Here is a 23820-nt window from a genome sequence, read left to right on the forward strand (position 1 = left end):
TTCATTTGCTATAAAAAGAATAACTTTCAATCTATAGTAAGCATTAAAGAAACAGGAAATAAAAATATGATGTAAATTACAAAGGGGAGTAAAATCACCCAGTATCCATATAACAAATTAATGTTCCCTAAGGAAGAAGATGTAATTTCTTATTTTAGCGCTACTACGATAATCCTTTGAAATTGACTTAATTACTGACAACTTCACAAATATGTTCTCTGTGAAACTCAGATTCCTTTCCCATTTCCAAGGCGATATTACAGTGGCTAATACATGTTTTCATGACTTGATTTTCCCTTTGTAAGATGGAAATGCAATCATTATTTCTCATTCACAAAACAAGTTAACTCTTAGGGCTCAAAAACAGGACAAATCAAAATCTAAGGTACAAGTTAACTCTTAGGGCTCAAAAACAGGACAAATCAAAATCTAAGGTACAATGAGAAGCACACATGTTGGTGATAAAATAGTAATCCACTAGCTTTTTGACAGTTTTCTAAATTACTTCTCTCGATGGCAAATAAGAGTTGATTATCTCTTTACTCCTAAAAGATTGTGTTCACAAAGGTTCAACACTACCATAAAGGTTTAACATTGACAGTACTGGGGGAAAGGGAAGTTATTACTTGTCAAGAGTGTTGATCTTCCTTGCCCTGAAGTGAAAGGATTACAGTCAAACCCTTCGTCTCACTCATCTGACAAATATTTGTTCATTTCTGAGCACGTAGTTACTCTCGTTTCCATGGAAAAAAGAGCATGTACTATAAAGAGCATTGCTTAAATTATGTCAGCCCACATAAGAAACAAATATAAACTCATCTAAAAGCAGGAGAGTGTATGTAGTATCTTAGTCCTGTGCAGTCATACACCCGTAAGGACCAGTAGTATAAACACCCAACTGTGTGCTATAAACAACACTATTCCGACTCAACACACTTAGTGAAATAGACCAAATCCTGAAAGGTCAACATGTTGCTTCCTGGAAAAACAAAATTGCTTTTGATCTCTGCTTAGGGACTCCGGGTTATCTTATTATGACCACATCCAAAACAACCCACAGGCAGGCCATTACCAAATATAGAGCTAGCTGTTGGAAACCAGGGACAGGAACTGGAGATGCAAGCCCCCTGGAAGCCCTTGGGGACCGCTCTGTGACTGTGACACAGGAAAAACATTTCCTGCTTTCGGAATTGAGTGCGTGTAGAGTGGGGGTAGGGGAGCCAAGAGAATGATTTCAATGGCTTGAAACCACCTACAGATACTCCTTGCAGACTTTACCCAGTCACCAGCAGCAAACTGGCCAGCAAGGTCACACCGGGACACCTGACCTTGTTGGTCGGAGTTGATCCCCACTTTGATTTTTGGTACCTAATGAAGTTAACTTCTGCTTTTCTGACTTAGAACCATAAGTGTCAACTCCATGGCCAAGGGCCTTCAGGAGAAAATGCTCACAGGTGGTTCACAGGAAAGTGTAGTTGGTGAATTATAGAGACCCCAAAGAGACTTGGGAAGAGTTCACTTTGATAAAGTGCCCTGAATTTTTGCTGTCCCTCTGCCCCCACCTCATCTGCCAATACTGTCTGGATTTCTTATAGGTCTTTTTCTTTTGCGAAATATGAATTTGCAGATTGAAGCTCAGAAATTCTTACTTAGACTAGCCAGTTCATTAAGGTGAAACTCAAGAATACTAATGAAAAGCTGATAGCATTAATCAGCAGGCATAAAATGACAACCTCATCTCTGTTTTATTCTGTAGTGTCTATGTACCCACATGTCACCCACCATTCTACTTGGGCCTTTGGAGAATATAAAACAAGTCATTTGATGTCTTTAAGAAAACAGCCTTTCTCACCCCTGTAGGAATAGTGGTAGATGTTATCAGAGAAAAGCATACATTTCAAAATCTCTTATATCTAGTAACAAAAAATATGCTTAAGTTAGGACTGCCTTGTTAGGGTGGTTTATTCAAACTGATACTTTTGATCTTCCCTAGAACTTTGCTTCTTGTCATCCATCACCTTGACAATTTAATGTGCAGTGAACTCCTGGCCACAAGAATAATATATGAGTGCCTTTCACCTCACCCTCCTGGGTTTAACACAGGGCATGAATCTAAATGCTTTTCTTAGATCATCTGATGCCAGTCAGTGAACGAGGAGCATTTTCTTTGATCTCACTATTATGCATGGTTATGAACACGTTTCCCATCGATTGTTTAATAATACATCTTTTCTCTCCACAAAGCACTGACAGAATACTAGGTTTTTTTCTACGAGAAGCAAATGAATTTTACCTTATATTATATTTGGTCTCTGTGTTGATCCTGGGTGGCACATCACCAAAACCTGTGTTGAAAGAGCTCCGTTACGCAGATTTGCTGTGATAGGGAGGAGATGATCATGTATTTCTAGTTAGAGCCCTGGACTTGGAGGTCCCCTGACCCTGTCAGGCACACAGAGTCACCCTCCTCCTCGCCCCTCACTCGGTTCCTGTCAGAGTCCGTCCTTCCTCGTTTCACTGAGGACACTGACAACGTTCAGATCCTCGCAGCCACCGCACAGAGGGCTCTGTGGGAAGGTTTGGACCAATGTGGGACAACATTTTGATTGCAAAGCTGGGAAGTTTCTAGATTATATCTGGAGTCTTCTCTTTGACCAAAAGAATGCTGTTCCTTCTTCCCCTACACTACTGTTTTTCTTTATAAATGCCTGCAGATTTTATGTTTATAATTCCTGTTGTTTTGGAATACCTAGCCTCTGTATTAAAAAAATACAATTAATTCAGGACTGTTGTTTTGCATTCACTTTTAAAAATATGAAATGAAACATTCCCAATGAGAAAGATACATATCAACTAAAAGATGTAACCAAAAATAAGATACAATCAAAAGAGCAACAAAAAAATGTTAAGTATCTAAAAATTAAGCTAACCAAGAATACACAAGAACTTCATAGAAAACTTATTAAATGTCTAGTAAATTATATATAAGACAATTTGAATAAATGGAAAGATATCGTATGTCCTTGGATGGCACAGACAATATGACAAAGGTGTCCAGTCCCCACAAATTAAGTTATGAGTTTAAAGCAATATTTATAAAATCCTAATTTCATTTTTTGAGAAACATATCAAAATTTATATGAAGAGTGCCACTTATGGTGGTAGGGGGAGTAGCATGGTGGAAGGGGATGGATGGAAGAAAGAGAGAGAGCAAGACAGAAAGGAGGGAGGGGCGGGGCGGGGGGGGGGAGGAGAAAGGCGACAAAGAAAAGGGGGGAGGGAGAAGAGAAGGAAGGGGCTTTGCAGGAGCTGACATCATATTCTGCGTTGAATAACATGGATAATCCAACCCTTCGCCCTTGCAGCCCCCCTCGCCTGCCCCACTCCCCCCACACAAATCCCCTAACTATGTAAACAAAATTCTCAGATTTCCTTTGTAGACTCTGACTCAGGTATTCCATCTAAATTCCATCTTTTTCTTCAACTGTAAACTTCTAAATCTCTATGTAAATATTTCTTTTGTATTTCATAAGCAGGAAATTTAACTCTAAATTTCGTAAGTGTGGAAAATCATTAGCTATAAGATTTTTCAACCTTTTGTTTCAAAATGAAAATGTACAAACTCCACTCAGGCCAAGCCTCATCAGGAGGATTTACTCCCATGTTCCTGGGACCAAGAACAATAACGGGCACATGTAGGTGCCCGCCAAGATTTGTTCTGCGACATGAAGGGGGTAAGTGAGGAGGGAGTGTGGGTGGGACATTTTTGCCATGTGCTAATGTACAGCGACCACCTAATGGCCTTGGAAGGAGGCTAAGACCTTTGAATTACAGAGATATTATGTTCATGTTTGAGTATTTTACACCATAAGTTGAGACACTGTGAACAGTAGAAGAGAGACCACAGACCCTCATATGAGGCCTGGGTGAAGACATTGTTAACCTCCAGTTAAGAAGATTGAAGGAGAGCAGACAGCAGACAGCCGCAGGGCTGGGACTGGATGTGCCCCTTCAGAGGCTAAATGGCCTGGTGGAAGGGAGGCTACGAGGAGAATTCAATGTGCCATGAAATCAGTGTGATAGATAGTTCTGGGCAGTGGATTAGCCTGTGATGAAAATAACAAGACCTTGCCAAAAAATAAAATTAACCCATACATTTAAAATACAATGTCAGATATAAGTGCTTTAAGGGGGGTGGGAGGGACAGTGTAAGGACAGAGAGTGACAGAAGTCCTACTTTAAATAGGGTGGTCAAGGAAGTTCTCTCTGCAAAGGTGACATTTGAGGAGAACTAAAGGAACTGAGATAGGGAGGTCTGTGGGTGTCTGGAGGAAGAATACTCCAGGCAAAGTCCACAGAAGAGGCCAGTGTGCCAGGTATGGAAGGAGCATGGGGGAGACTGACCCTTTTCAGCTTTTTCTTGCTTGGATCCGCTTTGTAGAGCTTGCCATGGTTATTGGCATGAATTGAGCATCATTACCTCAGAGCACTTGTGCTTCCCCAAACATCTGGTGTCTTAGATTTAAGCTTCCAACTTCAAATACCACTTGCCAGAGTTAGGACAAAGAATTTAATCCTACAGTGTTTACAACCTGGGATCAACAATGAGCATAACCTCACTGTTGACACTTAATAGGCCGGAGTGTAGCAGAAAATGTTAGGAGCACATATTGTTGGTGCTACAGAGCTTAAAGCTGCTAATGGCAGGATTTGTGTCTGATTCATCTTTGCACCTATTTGCTTGTCTCAGGCCTAACATGCACCCAAGAAACAAATGTGTTGAATGAATGCATTAATGTGCTCCAGCATCTCTAAGAATTCACTGTATTAATAAAAATAAGTATACATATGCAGTTTGCAAATTGCCTCATAAACTGATGGAATAAAACTTTGTGTGGGGTAATTAATGAGGGGATAATAAAAATCAGATTTTCTGGAAAAAAGTATAAGAAGTAGCCAGTAGCAAATGACTTTTCTTTAGTATTATCAGAGATTAACCGTGGCCTTCTGCAGATCATCCTTAGAATAATTAGCATAAACCCCATGCCAAAGAAATGAGACAGGGCATATGTTTGTGCAGTAAACTTGGGGGGAAAGTCGTTTGAGGAGGTACTGCAATGGTATGCTAAAAAGAAACCATCAAATCCTGATTTCTAATGCTTATGTGACCTCGTATGTTGGAAAACTGTAGCTAAAACCCGGGTAGAAAAAGAAATCATGCTGTTATGGCCAGGAGACCGAAGAAGCTACAGCAGTTGAGGCACTTCATAGGCCAGGGCAGAGTTTTCCCAGTGAGACCCATGGAGTCTGCGGGGGGTGGGGGGAGGGGCACGCAAAAGTGGGCTTACAGGTGTGAGTATGTGAAAGTTTATTGTTGTATTATTGCTTAATTATTGTACTATTTTTCATACAAACACTGTAAACCTGCTTTGGCCCCACCCTGTATTTTACAGAACCTAGACTTTATGTTTTTAGCCAAATGTGGTTCTTTTATAATAGAATTTTAGTTGACTGTCATGGTGAAAAGTAGGTTTTCCTTATCTGAAGACTGCCATTCATATGGATGGTGTGGACAAGGGTATCGCCAGGATCCTGAAGTAAATCATTATGAGTGCTGATGAAGTTATATAACAGTATTAGTACTTGACGTTATTCCCTGGATTGAACTTTATGAGCTGCCCTGAGCGTCTGAAAACCTCCATGTGGTGCCTTCATTCTAAACGACCATTTTCAGATGAATCCCTGAGGACTTGCCTGTGTTTACGAGCACCCCATGCTATGTGATTTGTTCTGGATCATAAAAAAGGAAATAGTTTCCAAATATTCATAAATCAAGAATAATTTATATTATTCTTATGAAGTGATACAGTACATTAGCTAATATATTGTATTCTTTCAAAGATTTTTTAAATTTTTATTGATTATGCTATTACAGTTGTCCCGTTTTTTCTGTTTGCTGCCCTCCATTCAGCAGCCCCCACTCACTCAGGCAGTGCCCACACCATTGTTCATGTCGAGGGGTCATGCATATAAGTTCTATGGCTACTCCATTTCCTGTACTGTACTTGACATCCCGTGGCTATTCTGTAACTACCTATTTGTACTTCACCCATCCCACCAAGAAACCCCCTCCCATCTAGAAACGATCAAAATGCTGTACATATCCATGATTTTGTCTCTTGTTTTTCTATTTTGCTTAGTTTGGTCTGTAGATACAAATGTTGGTAGGTATGTATTTATTGCCACTTCATTGTTCATAGTTTTGATCATCATCTTCTTAAATAAGTCCCTTTAACATTTCATATAATAATGGTTTGGTGGTGATGAACTCCTTTAGTTTTTTTCCTATCTGGGAAGCTATTTATCTGCCCTTCAATTCTAAATGATAACTTTGTTGGGTAGAGCAGTCTTGGCTGTAGATCCCTATTTTCTGTGACTTTGACTATTTCTTGCCAATCCATTCTACCCTGAAGAGTTTCTCTTGAGAAATCAGCTGACAGTCTTATGGAAATTCCCCTGTAAGAACTAACTGCTCTTGCCTTACTGCTTTTAAGATTCTCTCTTTATCTTTAACCTTGGGCATTTTAATGATGATGTGTTTTGGAATGGGCCTGTTTGCACCATCTTACTTGGGACTCTTTGTGCTTCCTGGACTTGCATATCCAAATTAGGAAAGTTTTCTTTCATTATTTTTTCAAATAATTTTCAATTTCTTACCCTTTCTCTTCTCCTTGTGATGTACATATTGGAACACTTACAGAGACACCTTACACTATCTCATTTTTTTTATTCTTTTTTCATCTTGTTGTTCTGATTGGTTGTTTTTTGCTTCCTTATGTTCCAAATCATTGATTTGATTCTTGGCTTCCTTCACTCTACTGTTATTTCCCTGTAAATTATTCTTTATTTCAATTAGTATACCCTTCATTTCTGACTGGATCTTTTTTATGCTGGTGTGGTCCTAAGTTCCTTGAGCATTCCATATAACCAGTGTTTTGAACTCTGCATCTGATAGATTGCTCATTTTGTTTAGTTCTTTTTCTCGAGTTTTGATCTGTTCTTTCAGTTGATCACATTTCTTTGTCTCCTCATTTTGGTAGCCTTCCTGTGTTTGTTTCTATGTATTTTGTAGAGCTGCTTTGACTCCGTGTCCTGGTAATGTGGCCGAATGTAGGAGGTGTCTTGTAGGTTGCAGTGGCACAGCCTCCCCTATCACCAAAGCTGGGTATTCAAGGTGCTCCCTCTGTATGGGCTGGGTATACCCTCCTCTTCAGTTAAGCCTTGGTTGTTGTTGGCAGGTTAATGGGAGGGATTTACCCAGGCCAGTCAGCTACAAGGACTGGCTGTAAATACTGACCACCAACCTCCACCGCCCATGGAGGATCATCTGTGCAGGGGCAGGGTGGTGGTGCTTCAACATATTCTGTAGCTGTCCGTTGGGTTTGCAAGCTCTGGGTTTTCCCAGGTGATACAGGCCAAGGTCAGCCCCAACCTGAGTTCTGTCCAGGGCCATTCTACATGCGCTATAAAGCAATCTGGAGATGGCTGCCACTTCAGCTGGGCTTGGAGGTTCCCAAGTGAAGCCAAGCTGTGAACCTGGGCTGCCCTCTGATAGTGCCTTATCTGTGGCCACTTTCAAGAGTTTCAGAGCTGGGGGCTCACTGAGGCTGCTGTTGATTATTTCAGAGAATTTAGGAAGTTGTGAAGAATGAGCCAAGACCAGCTATTCATACGTAAAAGGCACTGTTAACTGCTTGGGTGGGCCCATAAGTTGGGTGGGACAAAAGCCTAAGGGCATCTCCAAGGCAGGGCAAACAGTGATAGGCAAGTTGATGGAGTCTCTGGTATGGCACCAGCTTGCCTGCTCTGTGGCCCTGTGGGGGGCAAGTTCAGAAAAGAGATGGTAGCCTCTGCCTGCCTTTTCTTCTGGGAGAAAGCTATTCCCAGCTCTTGCCTTGGTGCCACCACACACTTCAGTTCCTCCCTGATGCCATTGGTGCCTTTCAGGCTGCTACCCCAGTGCTGGAGCTCAGAGGGAGTGAGCCTGAGTAAGTCCATGTGTGGGTTCTTTAAGAGGAACTGCTGAGAACTCTAGAAGTTTCTTCCAGTGACTCAATCCCTGTTGGGTTTTGCAGCCAGAAGTTATGGAGTCTTATCTTCCTGGCACTGGAACCCTGGGCTGGGTGGCTTGGTGTTGGGCTGGGACTCCTCACTCCCAAAGTATCCCTTCCAAACTTTTATGCATCACATGTAGATGTAAAGCCAGCCTATTCTACTTCTCTGCCCCTCCACCATGCGGGTTGAATGTGGTTTCTTTAATTCTGTAGTTGTCGGAGTTCCATTCAAGTCAGTTTCTGAGTGATGGTGGTTCTATAGTTCAGTTGTAATTTTGATGTGCTTTTGCAAGAAGGCGAGCTGTGTTTACCTGTACCTCCATCTACGTGAAGTCGAGTAGTTCTTGAGTAATGATATTTTCATGATACTGGTTCATTCTAATCCCTGAAGGTTGTAGTCCTATGCCAGTTAAATCTTTTTAAAAATGTAAAAATAAGTTTCATAATTGGGAGAGAATTTAAAGGTGGTTATGTATAAGTTCCCATTCAATGTAAAAGTCTGTTTTATACCATTCTTGATAGATTAATATGTAGCTTCTGTTTTTGTGTATCTAGGTTAGGGAAAAATGTCCTCTTTTACAGCAAATAAATCAGTGCATGTTTATGGAGTTTGACTAGGTTCCCAGCACTGTGTTAAGTAACACGGGAAATACAAAATAGCTCAACATCTCATCTCTCCTCCATAGAAGCTTAAGAAATGGTTGAGGAGGCTCTGGCTAGGTTGCTCATTTGGAAAGAGCACTGTCCCCATACAGCAAGGCTGAGTTCGATCCCCAGTCAGAGCACATACAAGAATCAACCAGTGAATGCTTAAATAAGTAAAACAGCAAATCCATGTTTTTTCTCTTTCTCTCTAAAATCAATTAAAAAAAGAAATAGTTGGAGAGACAAAATGACACATTCATTCATTGTACCAGTTATGCTTTTTTAAAAGATTTTATTTATTTATTTTTTAGACAGTGGGGAAGGGAAGGAGAAAGAGAGGGAGAGAAACATCAATGTGTGATTGCCTCTCATGCACCCCCAACCAGGGGACCTGGCCTACAACCCAGGCATGTGCCCTGACTGGGAATCAAACTGGTGACCCTTTGGTTCTCAGGCTGGCGCTTAATCCACTGAGCCATACCAGTGAGGGCTCACTGTACCAGTTATTCTGTGTGCTATATTCTAGGCACTATGCTGAGTTCTGACAACACACAACTTGCTCTCAGCCCTGAAGATAAACTGTTGCAAAGACAAGCCTTCATATATATTCTTCTAAGTCATGAGATAATTGCTGCGGAGTGTGTGTGTGTGGGTTGGGGGTTCACATTGTAATGATAACATATTGCAGTGGCTGCAAAGGTGGAAGAACAGCTAAGTCTACCCAGGGAATTCAAATTTCTCAATATTCTGTGTAGGGTGATTTATATCGTATTCCTAAAAAAAAAAAAAGTGTATGTTGTGTTACAAAGAATAAGACTTGAGAGGAAAAGTAAAGTCTAGTAAACTTGGAAGTTTCTAGCAAATAAAGACTTGCAAATTCTTTGATGTAACACACTTCTTCTTTCTAAGAATAAAGGAATAAAGGCTGTTAAATGTACACAGTGACTTTTTATCATGTAATAGCAAGTTCAAACGTTAGCTTTCCTAAGAAGTACACTATGCTAACTGGCAACGTTAGGGTCAGGTCTTTTACAAATTGAGCTGACGTCTCCCTGCTCAAGGTTTCCTCATAGTAGCCCTTCAGAGCTGGTGAGAGTCTTTGCATTGATACCGAAAAGCTAAGGGTATGTAACCTTGAGTTCAAATATGTTAGCTTAAGTTTGGGGGTGTGGATATTAACTGTTAAAATGTAGGTGTTAGATACTGGACTCAGAAAATGCTTCGTGCATGATCAGGAAACGTTATGGGCATGTTCCCTTGGGGTTACTTTGTCCGTGGTTGTGCTGACTAGTCACTGAATTTGATACTTTAGAAATTCTGCATTACCAGCAGCGAGTCTCGTGTCTAACAGGCAGGTCGTCCACTACGTCATCATTTTACCTTGTGAGGGACCGCGTATGTGCAGTGGAAATACAAAAACCTGGGTTGGTTTTTATAATTTCAGCTAGGCCAAATAAATTTAAAGGGAAAAGTTAAATCTTTCTCTGAAACTTCATACAAGAAACATGGACTCTCATAGGATTTTAGATAAAACACAAAGTTTTCCTGAGCTTCAGTTTTATCAAATGAGCAGGATGGTCCTGACTGGTACGGCTCAGTTGGTTGGACATCATCCCACAAAGTGAGGGGTCGCCAGTTCGGTTCCCCATTAGAGGACACACCCGGGTTGCAGGTTCAGTCCCCAGTTGGGGCACATATGAGAGGCAACCATTTGGTGATTCTCCCTCACATCATCACTGTTTCTCCCCTCTCTATCTCCCTCCCTCTCCCTGCCTCTAAAAATAAGTAAAATCTTTTAAAAAGTAAGCAGGATAAATATCTTTCTTTTTCACAGGTTTACTGTGAAAAACGTGTAACAAAATATTGTTCTTGTCTGTTTAGCTACATAGACTTCAAATGCCCTGTCTTCACGCGGGGCATTTCTGTCGTAGTCGTAAGTGTGATTAGCTGCACCCTGGCAAACAGACCGCGAGAGGTCTAAGATCAGAGACCACTTGCCCCAATCCTTCCCTCCCACAGCTGCCTGCTTCCCTCTCCCAGAAGAATCTGTGGGAGCTTTATAAACAGAGGACAAGACCAGACAAAAGAACATTTAATGATATCTAAGCTCTGGCCCCAAACTTCACTATTAATCTTTCTGTAAGCTCAGCCAGACCTCGGGGAAATCACAAGACTTCCTCTCCTAAGCACTGACAGCCTGTGTGACCTGGACCAGGAGAAGGTACAGGGGCAGCTCAAGAAGCTTCCTTATCCTTTTTCCCTGCACTTTAATCTCTGGCTGCTGAGCGCAAGAAAAGGGGAACTCAGGAAAGGCCAAGTCAGAGGGAAGAGGGAGAAGAGAAAGGAGACTGATTATTGATTATCTCTGAAGCCAAGAGGAGAGCTTGCCTGAGCTGTTCTTGTAGGGTATGATCCACTTCTAAGAGACAAGCAGTTTCAAACCCAAAATATCACACCAGCTTCAAGGAGGGAGAGAGACTTCACAGGGATGACCCCCAAGAGAAGCTCTAAAGAGAGTGTAACGGAGAGCACCGCTCACTGCACTCAAAGCCGCAGTGCTTTCCCTTTGACATCGCCTTCTTTACGAGCCCTCTTTCCCCCAGAAAGGAAGAACAGAGAATAGTGCTGAGTTCTAACCCGATATCATGTAGATAAGCCAGAAAAAAGGAAAAAATCAGTAACTGAAATTCACTTTATACAGTAAAGGTCTATCTGCCTGGAATGTATGGAAGCTTTCTTATCCAAATTAATGATATATCAAGAGTCCACAAAGCATGTGACTGAAAAACTAAATTGTCCTACCATCCAACACACGTAAATGACTAAGAATTGCTGCCACTCTTGTCTTAGCTCCAAACCTTTCATGACGCCACAACAAGGTACAGCTCACTCTCAGCGGTGCCACCTCTTCCTTCACGTAGACTGGACCCCGGCCTGGCAGTTGGCATCATTGATTGCTGAGACTGCAACAAAGTATTCTTTGGTCATTATAGTAAATTTCTAAAATAAGTGATCATTTTTTAAACATCTTTTCAGCACCGTTATTATTTCTTGTTTGTTTATTTGGACTCTTCCTGTATTTAGGATTCTCTAGCTTTGGGCTGTTTGCACACTGTGTGTGGATACTCCAGGGGATTCGTGTTTCTCTTTGAACTCTCCTAAAGATTTCTTCATCTGCCTTATGCTCACAGACCTCTCAGCAAGCTGCAGGGTATCCAGACACTAGTGAGCTGAGAACAGAACTGAGTTCAGTTCCTGAGGCTTGCTTCAGAAAGAGCCTGCCCTTCATTATTTCAAGAGCATAAAGATAAATATTTCAAAATTTTCAAACAACAACTTGCCTCTTGTGTGAATCATTAATTGTATGTTCCTAGTGATTGTCTATAGTTCTTTTATGTCTGCTGAATTTTCTCACTTGGTTTTGACTTTCAGATGTATGCTTTGCACTTAAATCTCACAATACCATGGGTCAAATAATCCACTAGTTCACTTGGGTAATGAAAAAATGTTATGAAGCAAAATGGAAAGTTTTGAATCTCATTCACTTCCTCATTTTTGACATTTTTTTCTAATTCCTTTTGTATCTTGGAGCAGCTTTCCTCTAAAGAAGGAAGCAAAAGTGTCCTCAATGGCTGGAAAGTCTCGAACTCATCAGGGTTTAAAAAAAAAACACATTCATAATCATATATAAGTGATTCTACCCATGGAGAAGTCACTGCGTCTAGATTTACAGTGATAGTACAATGGAATTGCCTTTCTTAACATATCAAAATGTAGACATAATCCTAATGTAGAGTTCATGGTCTCTTTTTAACTCAGGAATAAATGGATACAGCCTCCCAAGTCTGGCCCCCTTTGTGTATCTTAAATGAGTCAGCACTTATCTCTGGCTTTAGGAATCTCCAGGCTGACATCCTTTGGCCATTTGGAGGATGTGTGAAGTGAAGTGTTTCATCTCAGAGGAAGGTCGCTAGAAGCCAGATATTCCAGATGTTCACTGGCACCTGACTTTATGTGTGCGCACTTGCCATTGTGCTTTGTTTTCCTTTGGGGAGAGGGCACAGTATTTATTTGTTCTGTACCTACAGGCAGTGTGAGGAAGGATGGAGCCTAGCTTTAAGGAGCTCCCTGGTAGGAGGTAAAATGATAACTAAATAGACAATTACACTATGTTTTCTTAGGTGCTGTGATGGAGGGAGTATCGGGATGTAAAACACTCCAGTTTTGTTTAACTATATATTCTTGTTCTGTATAGTAATGACTCAGGACATTATGGTCTGAGTTTTTCAGTGTTAATTCTTCTACCAGACTAATGGTATTTAATTTTCCTCAAGAATAGAAATTTCTGATGATGCTTGAGAAGATTTGCTGGATGCCTGGTTTTTAATCATGTGCAGATGAACCCTGTAGCAAGTGTACTGCTGCTGTACCCTTACCAGGGAGAGAATGTATAACTTCAGAAATTCAAGTTTTAATCAGCTCATCCCTTAGATATTTCTCTAAGGTCATCAACTCCATGCCTCACAGATGCCAGGGTATGATTTTTTTCTTCTCCTTCGTCTGTTGCTATTGGGAAAATGAGCAACCAATAAAAACAGACTGTACACAGCCATTGGATTTATTAATAAACACTTTCAAACTTGCTTTAGACTGGTTTTCTCTCTCTAGATCTCTTTACTGTCTGGGTCTAAACTTCATCCATACATAGTGTGTTACTTCCTGTGCATAATATATGTTTTATTTTTTAATAATATTTTATCGATTATGCTGTTATAGTTGACCCAGTATTTCTCCCTTTGCCTCCCTTCACCCAGCATCCCACACTCCGTCAGGCCATATGCATCCCACTGTTCTTATCTGTGGGTCAAGTGTGTAAGTTCTTTGATTTCTCCATTTCCTATGGTGTACTTTATACCCCATGGCTAGTCTGTGACTACCAGTGCTAATCGGCCCCCTCACCTCCCCACCCATCCCCCACACTCCCATTTCTCGTAGAAACTGTCAAAATGCTCTTCGTATCCATGATTTTGTCTCTGTTCTCATTTGCGTAGTTTGTTCTTTAGATTCAGGTATCGATAGGGATATCTTTATTGCCATTTTACTGTTCATAGTTTTGATCTTGTTCTTCTTAAATAAGTCCCTTTAATGTTTCATATAATAATGGTTTAGTGATGATGAACTCCTTTAGTTTTTTCTTGTCTGAGAAGCACTTTAATCCTGCCCTTCAATTCTAAATGATAGCTTTTTCTGGGTAGAGCAATCTTGGCTGTAGGTCCCTGCTTTTCATGACTTTGAATATTTCTTGCCAATCCCTTCTACCCTGAAAGGTTTCTTTTGAGAAATCAGCTGACAGTCTTATGGAAAATCCCCCCATAGGAACTAACTGCTCCTGTTTTTAAGATTCTACTGCTTTTAAGATTCTCTCTTTATCTTTAACCTTTGGCATTTTAATTATGTGTCTTAGAGTGGGCCTCTTTGCACCCATCTTGGTTGGAACTCTTTGCATGTCTATTTCCTTCACCAAAGTAAGGAATTTTTCTTTCATTATTTTTCAAATAATTTTCAATTTCTTGCTCTCTCTCTTCTCCTGGCACCCCTGTGATGCAAATGTTCCAACTCTTAAACTTGTCCCAGAGGCTCCTTACACTATCCTTGTTTATTTTTTTACTTATTTTTTCTTCTTGTTGTCTTGTTGTCTTAACTCCTGTTTAACTTTCATATGGCTACTTACATTCTCCAACAAGATTGTAAGTGCTTTGAGAATAGCGAACATTGGTTATGTCTCCTTGATTTTCTTATGATGCTTAGCTTTTAGCAGCTATTCAATAAGCTTTAGTTGATAAAGGGTAGTCCATCTTTAGTATTGATGAACAAACCCCGGGAGTCGGTCTTTGCAACCTGTTCCTGGCTAGGTCATTCTTTGGTCGGCAGAGATAACTTGTTTTGTTCTATCAGATTGAGGGCAAATCTGGATGATCAGCTTCAGGGTAGAATTCTCAGGAACCAGCTGCATTTCAGTCTGTGGAGTGGACAGAGGGTAAAGGATAAAGTTAATCACCTTTATATTGGCCCATGTGCCTTTCTATGGTTCCAGTCTGTCTGTTCTTCTCAAACTTGCCATAACAAAGTAAAAGCACTGTCTAAAGATTAAACAAACCACCATCCAAAGAATACCCCTGGATGACAAGAGAATGTATTGACACCAGTTTGATCATATGTGGCAAACTGCCTCACTTCTTTTGATAATAATATAGTCATAGTTTCAAGTTGAAACTGGGGAAATAGTTGTTGGGTTTAGTTCGTAGAAAAAGTAGTGAACACAGTTGCTGAGGTTATAGGAGAGTGAGTACTGTCAAACGCTGTCACTGGAGGTGTGTACAGACATGCGGCTTTTTCGGTGGGGAGGGGAATTTGGCATTGCATGTTTAACTCGTCTGGCACTACCCAAGGAATGCAGAGTGCTGATTTTTCTCTTTTAAAAAAATTTTGTATTGTTATCCTATACAGTTGTCTCAATTTTTCCCCCTTTGCCCTCCTCCGCCCAGCCCACCCCCTCCCACAGTCAATCACCACGCACTGTCCACATCCATGTGCCATTCATACATGTTCTCTGACTAGTCCCTTCCCCTTCTTTCCACCATTGTCCCCCTCCTCCCTCCCCTGATTTTTCATGCTCGTCTTGAGACTAATTTTTATATTAAAACACACACCCACACTTTCTCTTCTGGAAAAGATAGTAAAGCAAGTGTTACACTTAAAAATACTCCCGCTGTTCAACAAATGTAGCCATGATAGAAAAAGTATAAGGGAGAGAGCAAAAGTGCATATGTGGGCTCAGAAACAAGACACACGTTTCTGTGCAGCACTAGTGAAATGCCGAGGGGGCTGAGGAACTGCTGGGCTGTCATCCAAAATTGGCAGTAGCAGCCAGAGCTGAGCTCCGCCCAGTAAAGCGAACTAAAAATGTACGGGGTGAGATAAGAGACTGGAGCCCGGACACTGTTTGAAGCTGAAGGCCCCCCATTCCCAAAAGGAAGCTGGAAAGAATGGCGAGTAACTAGATGTTGGAGCTTGTGCCTTAAAGGAAACTGTGCCTCTGGGGTGCCTCCCAGCCCAGAACTGAGTCAGCCTGCCCACTGTCTGCCTGAATGGATTTGTAAGATCCAGACACTAGAGTAGAACATCAGAACACCACAGTAGGACCTGACCGTGGATTTGGGGGTGGGGGGCGAGTGTGCAGGAAACCACAAAACAGTGTGCGACAGGTGGTGGAAAACAGTTTCCTTTTCAGAACAACCCAGAACACGTGAAGAAAAGCTCTCAACAAAATCAGCAGTTGAAACATTCATTTGCTTAGGATAAAACTAAGTTTTGAAACACACATGAAGTTAAAATAGATAAATTTACAGTGGCCAAAGAGATAAATACATAACATTAAAAGGTAGGTAGATATGACATAAGAGCAAATGAATACTAAAAATTTAGAAATCTTGGAAATGAAAAAAGGTCACCGAATTTTAAAATGTCAGCCGGTGGGATAACTAGACTACACTTAATATGCAGAAAGAAGTAATGAATTAGGTAACAGTTCCGGGTTTACCCAGAGTTTAGACAGAAAGTCAGGGATTTGAAAGCTCACACACACCCATGGAAGAGGATCACAGGCTCCAACCTGTGTCGGAAAGGGATTGCAGGAAAATGGAAGAAATGAGGAAGCGATTTTTGAAGCGAATTTTTCTAAAAACTTCACAAAGTTGAAGAAAGTCCTCAGCTATGGATAGTGAGTAGTATTCATCCACATACATACAAAATTAAAGTGAAACAAACTGTGGCCATTAAGAAAAACATTGCCCAGTAAAGAAGAAACTCGAGCTGATGGCAGGCTTCTCGCTGGTGAAATACAGGCCAGAAGAAAATGCAATGGTACTGTTTTAAAGTGCTGAAGGGCAGTTCGTATCAAGAGAGACTTGTATAACTAACTGTTATTCAAGACTGAAAGCAATATAGACATGTTCAGGCATACAGGTAAATGAGTTTTCTATCCACAAATCCCATTAAATTCCTTTAATACTTTGGTTAAAGTATTAAAAGAATACTTTAACCAAAAGGAAAATGAAAGAAAGTATTAAGATCTAAGAAAACTGGTGAGCATGTGATTTAATAAATATATAAATAATCACAATCAACTATAGATTATCCAAAAATGTGCATTTCAAAAGAAAGTTAAAACAAACTCTGGGAGTGGCAAAATGGGATGGTTCAGTGGGCAGTTAAAGCATGCTTGGAGTGGGATAGGGACTCTGAAAACCTTTCAGTGTGTGTGTTTTAAGAAATAGAGATAACCTCTATTATAGAAGTACAGTCTTCACTATAGATACACAATTTTTACCTTCCTAATCAGCTGAGGTGGGTTGGGAAATTCAATATGGAAAGTGTTGCTAATGCAACAGAGGGAAGGAAAGGAATTTAGAAAAATAAAAAAATACAGAAATAAATCTAAATATGAGTAAATAAGTATGAGTGGGCAAAATAACGTAATAGATTAAATTCACTTGTGAAAAGAATGGATTTGTTTGTTTGTTTGTTTGTTTGTTTGTTTAAAGGACAGTATGAAACAAAAGGAAATGCTGGTAGATCACCATTGGCATTAGGCAGCATTTAGCCCACCCATCTTCAGGAACACACGGTTTTAAGTTTTAAAACATGCACAAATTCTTGCGCTGCAAAAGAATCTCAACACCCCAAGGAATTCCCAGGAGCCGAACCTTTGCAGTGAACCTGTGGCATCCACTGGTCTGTTTGTTCTGTTCTGTGGAATGACGTGTGAAATCAGACGGCATGGGGTTTTTTGAGACTGGCACTGGTTTTAGTAGAAAAGTCGCCTGAATGCACATCACCGTGGGAACGTGACAGCACACGCACGGGGCTCTGTGCTCCTCAGAGTGAAGCAGGTCCCTCTGTGCTGGAGTGTTAGGGTCTGCAAGGCATGCGGTGAAGATGCGGGAACAACCCGTGTAGTAAGGCCTGTGCTTGTATATGTAACGTGTATGTGAATGCACAGGGCTAGGCTGGGAAGAGCGTACAGCGGCTCATCAAGGCTTGCTGAGAATCAGCACAGGCGAAAGGAAAGGTGAAGGGAGTACTACCTTGTTTGTTAAAAGCGTTTTTTAAGAAAAGCAGCAAAAAAAAAAAAAGGATCTAGGCATAACTTAACAATAAATGTCCAAATTCTATGTGAGGAAAGTTATAAAACAGTCCTGAAAAAATAAAGCACAAATATAAATGTGAACAAGCGGAAACTCACACCATAAAGATGTCAGTACTTTATAAATTATAAATGTAGTGTGATCCCAATAAAAATAACAGCAGTGGTTTGTTTTGGTTTGTTTTTCTGGATTGAGATAAGTTGATTATGAAGTTCATTGTGATAGACAAGCCTGAATTTGAGCACTTATCACACTAATTACAGATGTAGTCGTCTTTTTCCTGTGCTTGGCCTTGAAGGGCTTATCTTTCTTGGTAACCCTAACGTAACAAGGACCACAGTGGGCCTGTCCTCAGGGCGCACTCAGGACCCCGCAGCTCGTGGGTTCTGCCCGGCCTCCACCACCCCCACATCCATGTCCTTTGTACCTCTGGCAGGTACTAGGTAAGCTGTCCCTGATCTTGCGCTATCTGTATTATTTCAGGCAGTTGTGTTGAAGCTAAGGGTTTTGTTTTGGTTTCTTTGTTTTAACCTCAGCCCTCTGGTTTCACCTTCATGCAAGTATACTTTTCAACGTGTTACCTTGGTGGGTTCTGCTTTTCATTACAGTGCTTTTCTGGAAACTGCCTAAATAAATAGATCTTACTTTTCTACACTGTAATGGTGCTATTATTTTATTTAACAAAGGACAAAGCATCAAATAACAACCATCAAAGATATATCATATAGCCATGGCTGGTGTGGCTTGCTTGGTTGGAACCAAAGAATCGTGTGTTCAATCCCCAGTCAGGGCGCATACAAGAAGACAACCAGTTGATGTTTCTCTCTCTCTCTCTCTCTCTCTTCCTCTATCTCTGAAAGCAATGGAAAAAAAGTCCCTAGGTGAGAATTAAAAAATTTATATACAATCAAAGTTATGAACATTAAAATAGTGAAAATTACTATTAAAAGGCTTTAATATTGCATAGACAGTGCAGGATAATGCAGTGTATGATAAAGTTTGTACTTATGCCACTTAGAAATGCATCTCTTTGTTGCTATAAATTTTATGATTATAATTTTAAATATTTGATTTCTCGTCCCAGATCTGAGCAGCATTTTAGGGCATGGTTCCGATGGGTGTTTGTTTCTTTAAGGAAGCTTGAACTTTGACACTGTTTTTCTTGAAAACATTTCCCTGTAGAAAACAAATATAAGAAATTCAGTTTATCTCACTGACCTTAGAATTAAGGAAGCTGAGTTCCTTTTTTCCCAAAAAACAGTTTGAAAGGGTAAAGTCAGACCCATTTGCTGTTGTGGCACCATTTGCCGAACAGGCGTATGACCCCGTTAAACACGACTCCCGTTTTACTCTTCTGAGCTTGTCCCCAGGACTGGGAATGACTGGGAAGCAAGAGCAGCACTAACCACTCCCTGCAGCCACAGGTGGGAGATAACATTGGAACAAACTGCAGCCTCATGTTACAGCGCCCCCAACAGCCCAGGGGCCACACAGCAGCACCCCCCCATACCATACACACACACTTTTTAACCCAGTTATGATCCAATAAAAGCTCAAAGCCCCCACCCCTCAGGCCGGTGTATCTCTCCGCACCATACCCCTCTCCTTTCTTGGAGAGTGAATAAAAACTCTATTTTCTACACTTCCTTCTCTTTGTGAATTCTTTCACAGCCCCTGTCACTGACCACCCTAACAATTTGGTGACCCATATGGGAGCATTCTCTATGTCTTCCTCTCTCCAGCCTCCTGAGACTTGTGACTAGGGGAGCAGCGGGCAGGGAAAGCTCAGCCCGGGCTAACCCCCAACCGCTGTCTCTGCAAGGTTCAGAGGGAGGATTCTAAACTTCTCTGTCTCTCCCGACTCTGCGGACAGCCTCCCCCTCTCCCATCTTCACAGCCAGCCATCAGTCAGCCTCCCTGAATCTAGGGATGAAACCAGCCTATTGAAGGTGATAGTTTATCCCCTCACCTCCTTGTCGGAAACCCTGGTAACTGATCACTTCCCCAGGGTTTTAGCTGGGAGGGGCGCCTCCAACCATCTCCCTGCTGGTTCAGCCTGTTCTCAGGGCCCAGGGACACCCACTCGGAGGCAGAACCTCGTGTTCCGTCTGCCCTCAGGCTTGAGGACACTCAGCTCAGGCCGAAAACCTCTAGGTTGTTTGAGTTGAGGACACCTTCCTCAAACCTTCCCCCGCCCCACCCCTCAGTTGTTCTTGTCCCTGAGATATCCTTTCCTTTTCTTTTTTGTAGTTCTCACCATGGCCAGTACTCAATTGACCCCACCCAAGGACTCCCCATTGGGTTGTCCACTTATGAACTTGAAGGCTCTGGGACTTACCGACCTCAAGCCCAAGCCCTGATTTTCTGTTGCAACACAGCCCGGCCTCAACACAACTGGGTGACCAGGAAGCCTGGCCCATGAGCAGATCTTGACTAGAATAGTGTCCTCCAGCTGGACCTTTGCTGCCGCAGTCTCGATCCTTAGGTTTAGTTTTCCGAGGAGGGGATGAGATTGTAACCTTCAGCGGGGACTTCAGGCTTCTTTCTCCGAACTGTGCCTCTCCACTCAAATCCGCCTCACTCTACCACCACTCCCGTCTGTCTTGCTACAGAGTAATTGCCATCTTTGTTTTCCAACTGAGCGACACTCTAATCCCTTAAGGCCTGCTCTTTTAATCAATATTACTCAGCACAGGGTAACTCTGTTTATTCTTTACGTGCCTAACCCAAGTCCTGCCTTCAGCTCTGTTTGGAATTGGGCTTGGCTCCACTGTGCCCACATTAAGTAAAAACAAGGGTGCAAAGAGGGAGAAAATCACACGCACACGCACACCCCTCAGACTGTAAAACACTCTATATTCTGCTCTTGGAGACCCGGGAGCTGCTAAATCCCAGGAAAAATTGGGCTTGCATTTTGGTGTAGAGAAAAAGTGGCATTTTAAACTCAAGCCGCTTTTCCGCCCTTTCACCTGATGAAACCAAAGTCTTTGTGGGAGAAGCTTGCTTTCTTTCCCTACATTTTTTGAAATGCAAAAATACCTGGCCTTCTTCAAGAACTCTTGTCTAGGCCATCCTTCTAAAATACGAATTTTGGCCATGGCTTGGAGTGGCTCGGTGGATTGAGCGCAGGCCTGAAAATGAACCAAAGGGTCACTAGTTCTACGACTCCCGGTCGGCCACATGCCTGGATTGTCGCCGGGTCACCAGTGGGGGAGCGCACGAGAGGCAACCACACAGTAATGTTTCTCTCTTTCTACAAATAAATAAATAAAATCTTTTAAAAATAAATAAATGCAAATTTTGAGAAGATAATTCTTATCAAAAGGGGGTGCTGCTGTGTGGCCCCTGGGCTGTTGGGGGCGCTGTAACATGAGGCTGCAGTTTGTCCCAGTGTTATCTCCCACCTGTGGCTGCAGGGAGTGGTTAGTGCTGCTCTTGCTTTCCAGTCATTCCCAGTCCTGGGGACAAGCTCAGAAGAGTAAAATGGGAGTCGTGTTTAACGGGGTCACAGGCCTGCTCAGCAAATGGTGCTACAACAGCAAATGGCTCTGGCTTTACCCTTTCACAGTTGTGTTATCTCAAAATAATTTGCAAAATGAGAATTAATAAATCCTAATTTTAGTGAGCCCATTTCTGTAATCCCTGCAACCCTTGGGTTTATTTCCCAGAAATAGTACCTAGATATTATCACAATCGTGGAACAAATTTACTTGTATATTTTTCTTCCTCCAGGGCCTTTAATTATAAAGACTAACAGAGCATTTTATGTACTTCTGTTACCTAGATGTCAGCTGCCCCTTAGGATATAAGGGACATGGGGTCAAATTCCAGTCTACTGCCCACCTCGAGTTCTGGCAGAGTCCTGGTAGGTCTGTTTCTGCTTCCATGGAAACACTTTAGATTATAGATTTTTACCCTCCCTTCCTGGGATTGGTAAGGTTTATCATCCCTTCTTTAAAATTTTCCTGGGATTTATAGTAGGCACATATTAAAAATTGTATCTTTGTGAAGACTGAGAGAGAAATCTGATGTCAGAGGCTGAGAGGAGCCACGCTGGGCCGCTCGAGTTAGAGGCTCCCGAGCAGAAGCTTGGAGAAGTGAGGGGCCCGTGTCAGGTGTGGAAGGGCGGTAGGCTGTGGGGGAGGCAGGTTTCCATTCCTGCTTTCGCATTTTAGAGGTATGTGAACTTAGGTAAGTGTATTATGAACTTAGGTAGGTATATTACCTAAGTTCTCTGATCCCTGGTCAGTTTCTTTGGTAGAATGGGGAGAATATGACCTGCCTCCCTAGCGTGGCAGAAGGCACTGACCAGGTGCCTTTGTACAGAATATTAAAAAGCATCCGCAGTGCGTGGCCATGGCCCCAAGGCCACACAGCCAAGCAAGGTGAGCAGAGCGGGATTTCAGGCCGGACTTGCCCGTTAGCTGGGCACCCTGCCCACCCAGGGTGTGGAGACCTGTCCTCCGTCATGAGAAGCAAGCCTGGGGAGGGGCTGGGGACAGCACAGGAACGGGTCCGCCTGGCTGCTGCCCGCGATGCGGCACCTACGGAAGGAGCCTGCCTTTTAGTGTCTCACTGATCTTGCTTTCACACCGACTCTTCTGTATTTTCATCATACCAACAACCATGTCATATTAACTCGAAGGTGTCACTCTCGGAGAAGGTACTCAGGGAAACACTCCCTCTTCCCTGCTGGTCTCATGCTCCCACCTTCTGCCCACTTCACAGATTGTAGAAACATTTAGTGAGACCACGAATAGGAAAACTTCCGGAACATACCACAAACACTGGATTTCTTTCTTATTTCACTTTTATTTTCCTTCAAGATAATCCGGCATTTGTCTAGGCTTTCTCCTACTGTGTTCTGTTCCTGGGATTTCCATGATAGCATGCTTGACCCCGAGATACCTGAGATCTGAAATAAAAATTGAACACTTTATTTATATTTATTTTAAAGGAAAATAAATGAAGCTTTTCTAATATTTGACATACAGATTGACAGTATTTATTTACTTTTAGAGCGTGGGGAAGGGAGAGGGAGAAGGGGAGAGAGAAGAGAGAGAAACATCAGTGCATGAGAGAAATATTGGTCGGTTGCCTCTTGCACACTGCCAACCAGGGACCTGGCCCACAACCCAGGAATGTGCCCTGACTGGGAGTCGCACTGGTGACCTCTTGGTTTGTGGGATGATGCCCAACACACTCAGCCACATCAGTCAGGGCTGCAGTCACATTTTTTTACTCTTCTCTGTCTTCTTTTGATTTATCTAAGTATTAGCCCCCTGCTTTATATTCCAGGACAGAGTTTTTATAAATCTTGTGGCAAAACTTGCCCCCCTTCCCTGATCTCTTTTTTTAAATTGTTATCCTCATTAGCCTATAAGAATAACTAAGTTTTTTCCCTAAAACAGGAATAATTCCTAAAAGGTAATTTGTACTTTACAATAAAGTCAGACTAGGAACTTTTTTGTTTAATCCTAGAATTCAATAAAATAAAATAAGAGTTTGGACTTTTTGGATCCAGGCAGCCTGGGCTGGATGGTGTTATCAAGTGACTTGGTCTTTCTGTGTTTTGTTCTCATCTGTGAAGTAGGAATAGGAGGGCCTGCCTCATCAGGGCAAGGTGACAAGTAAAATACCTATGACATTTTCAGAATAAGGCCAGTTGCATATTAAATACAAGGGAAGTTTGTTGCTGTTGTTACCATAATCACCACCCTTATTTTCATCTCTAGAAGTACGGTGCACACCCAGACCTGTGGCAACTCTGAACTGGAAATACCAACGTCAGTTCTGGATTCATCCACTTTCTCAGCACAGGCGTACTGGTGTCTCCTATGCGCCAGGCACTCTAC

At 41.9% G+C, this 23820-nt stretch overlaps 1 protein-coding gene across 2 annotated transcripts in view; it reads left to right on the forward strand.

The window, feature by feature from the left end:
- LRRC8C (leucine rich repeat containing 8 VRAC subunit C) overlaps positions 1 to 23820 on the forward strand; it is a 90345-nt gene that overhangs the window by 58900 nt on the left and 7625 nt on the right. The window contains exon 1 of one of the 2 annotated variants that reach the window (XM_037154408.2): positions 13098 to 13294. The exons of the other annotated variant lie outside the window; for it this stretch is intronic. The gene's annotated coding sequence lies outside the window, so the exon portion shown is untranslated. Of the gene's footprint in view, positions 1 to 13097; positions 13295 to 23820 lie in introns of those variants that run through there. 2 annotated transcript variants of the gene reach the window in all.

This window comes from Artibeus jamaicensis, unplaced genomic scaffold, assembly GCF_021234435.1.
Source record: "Artibeus jamaicensis isolate MK-2021 breed Jamaican fruit bat unplaced genomic scaffold, CSHL_Jam_final scaffold_1019, whole genome shotgun sequence".
Taxonomy (NCBI): Eukaryota; Metazoa; Chordata; class Mammalia; order Chiroptera; family Phyllostomidae; genus Artibeus; species Artibeus jamaicensis.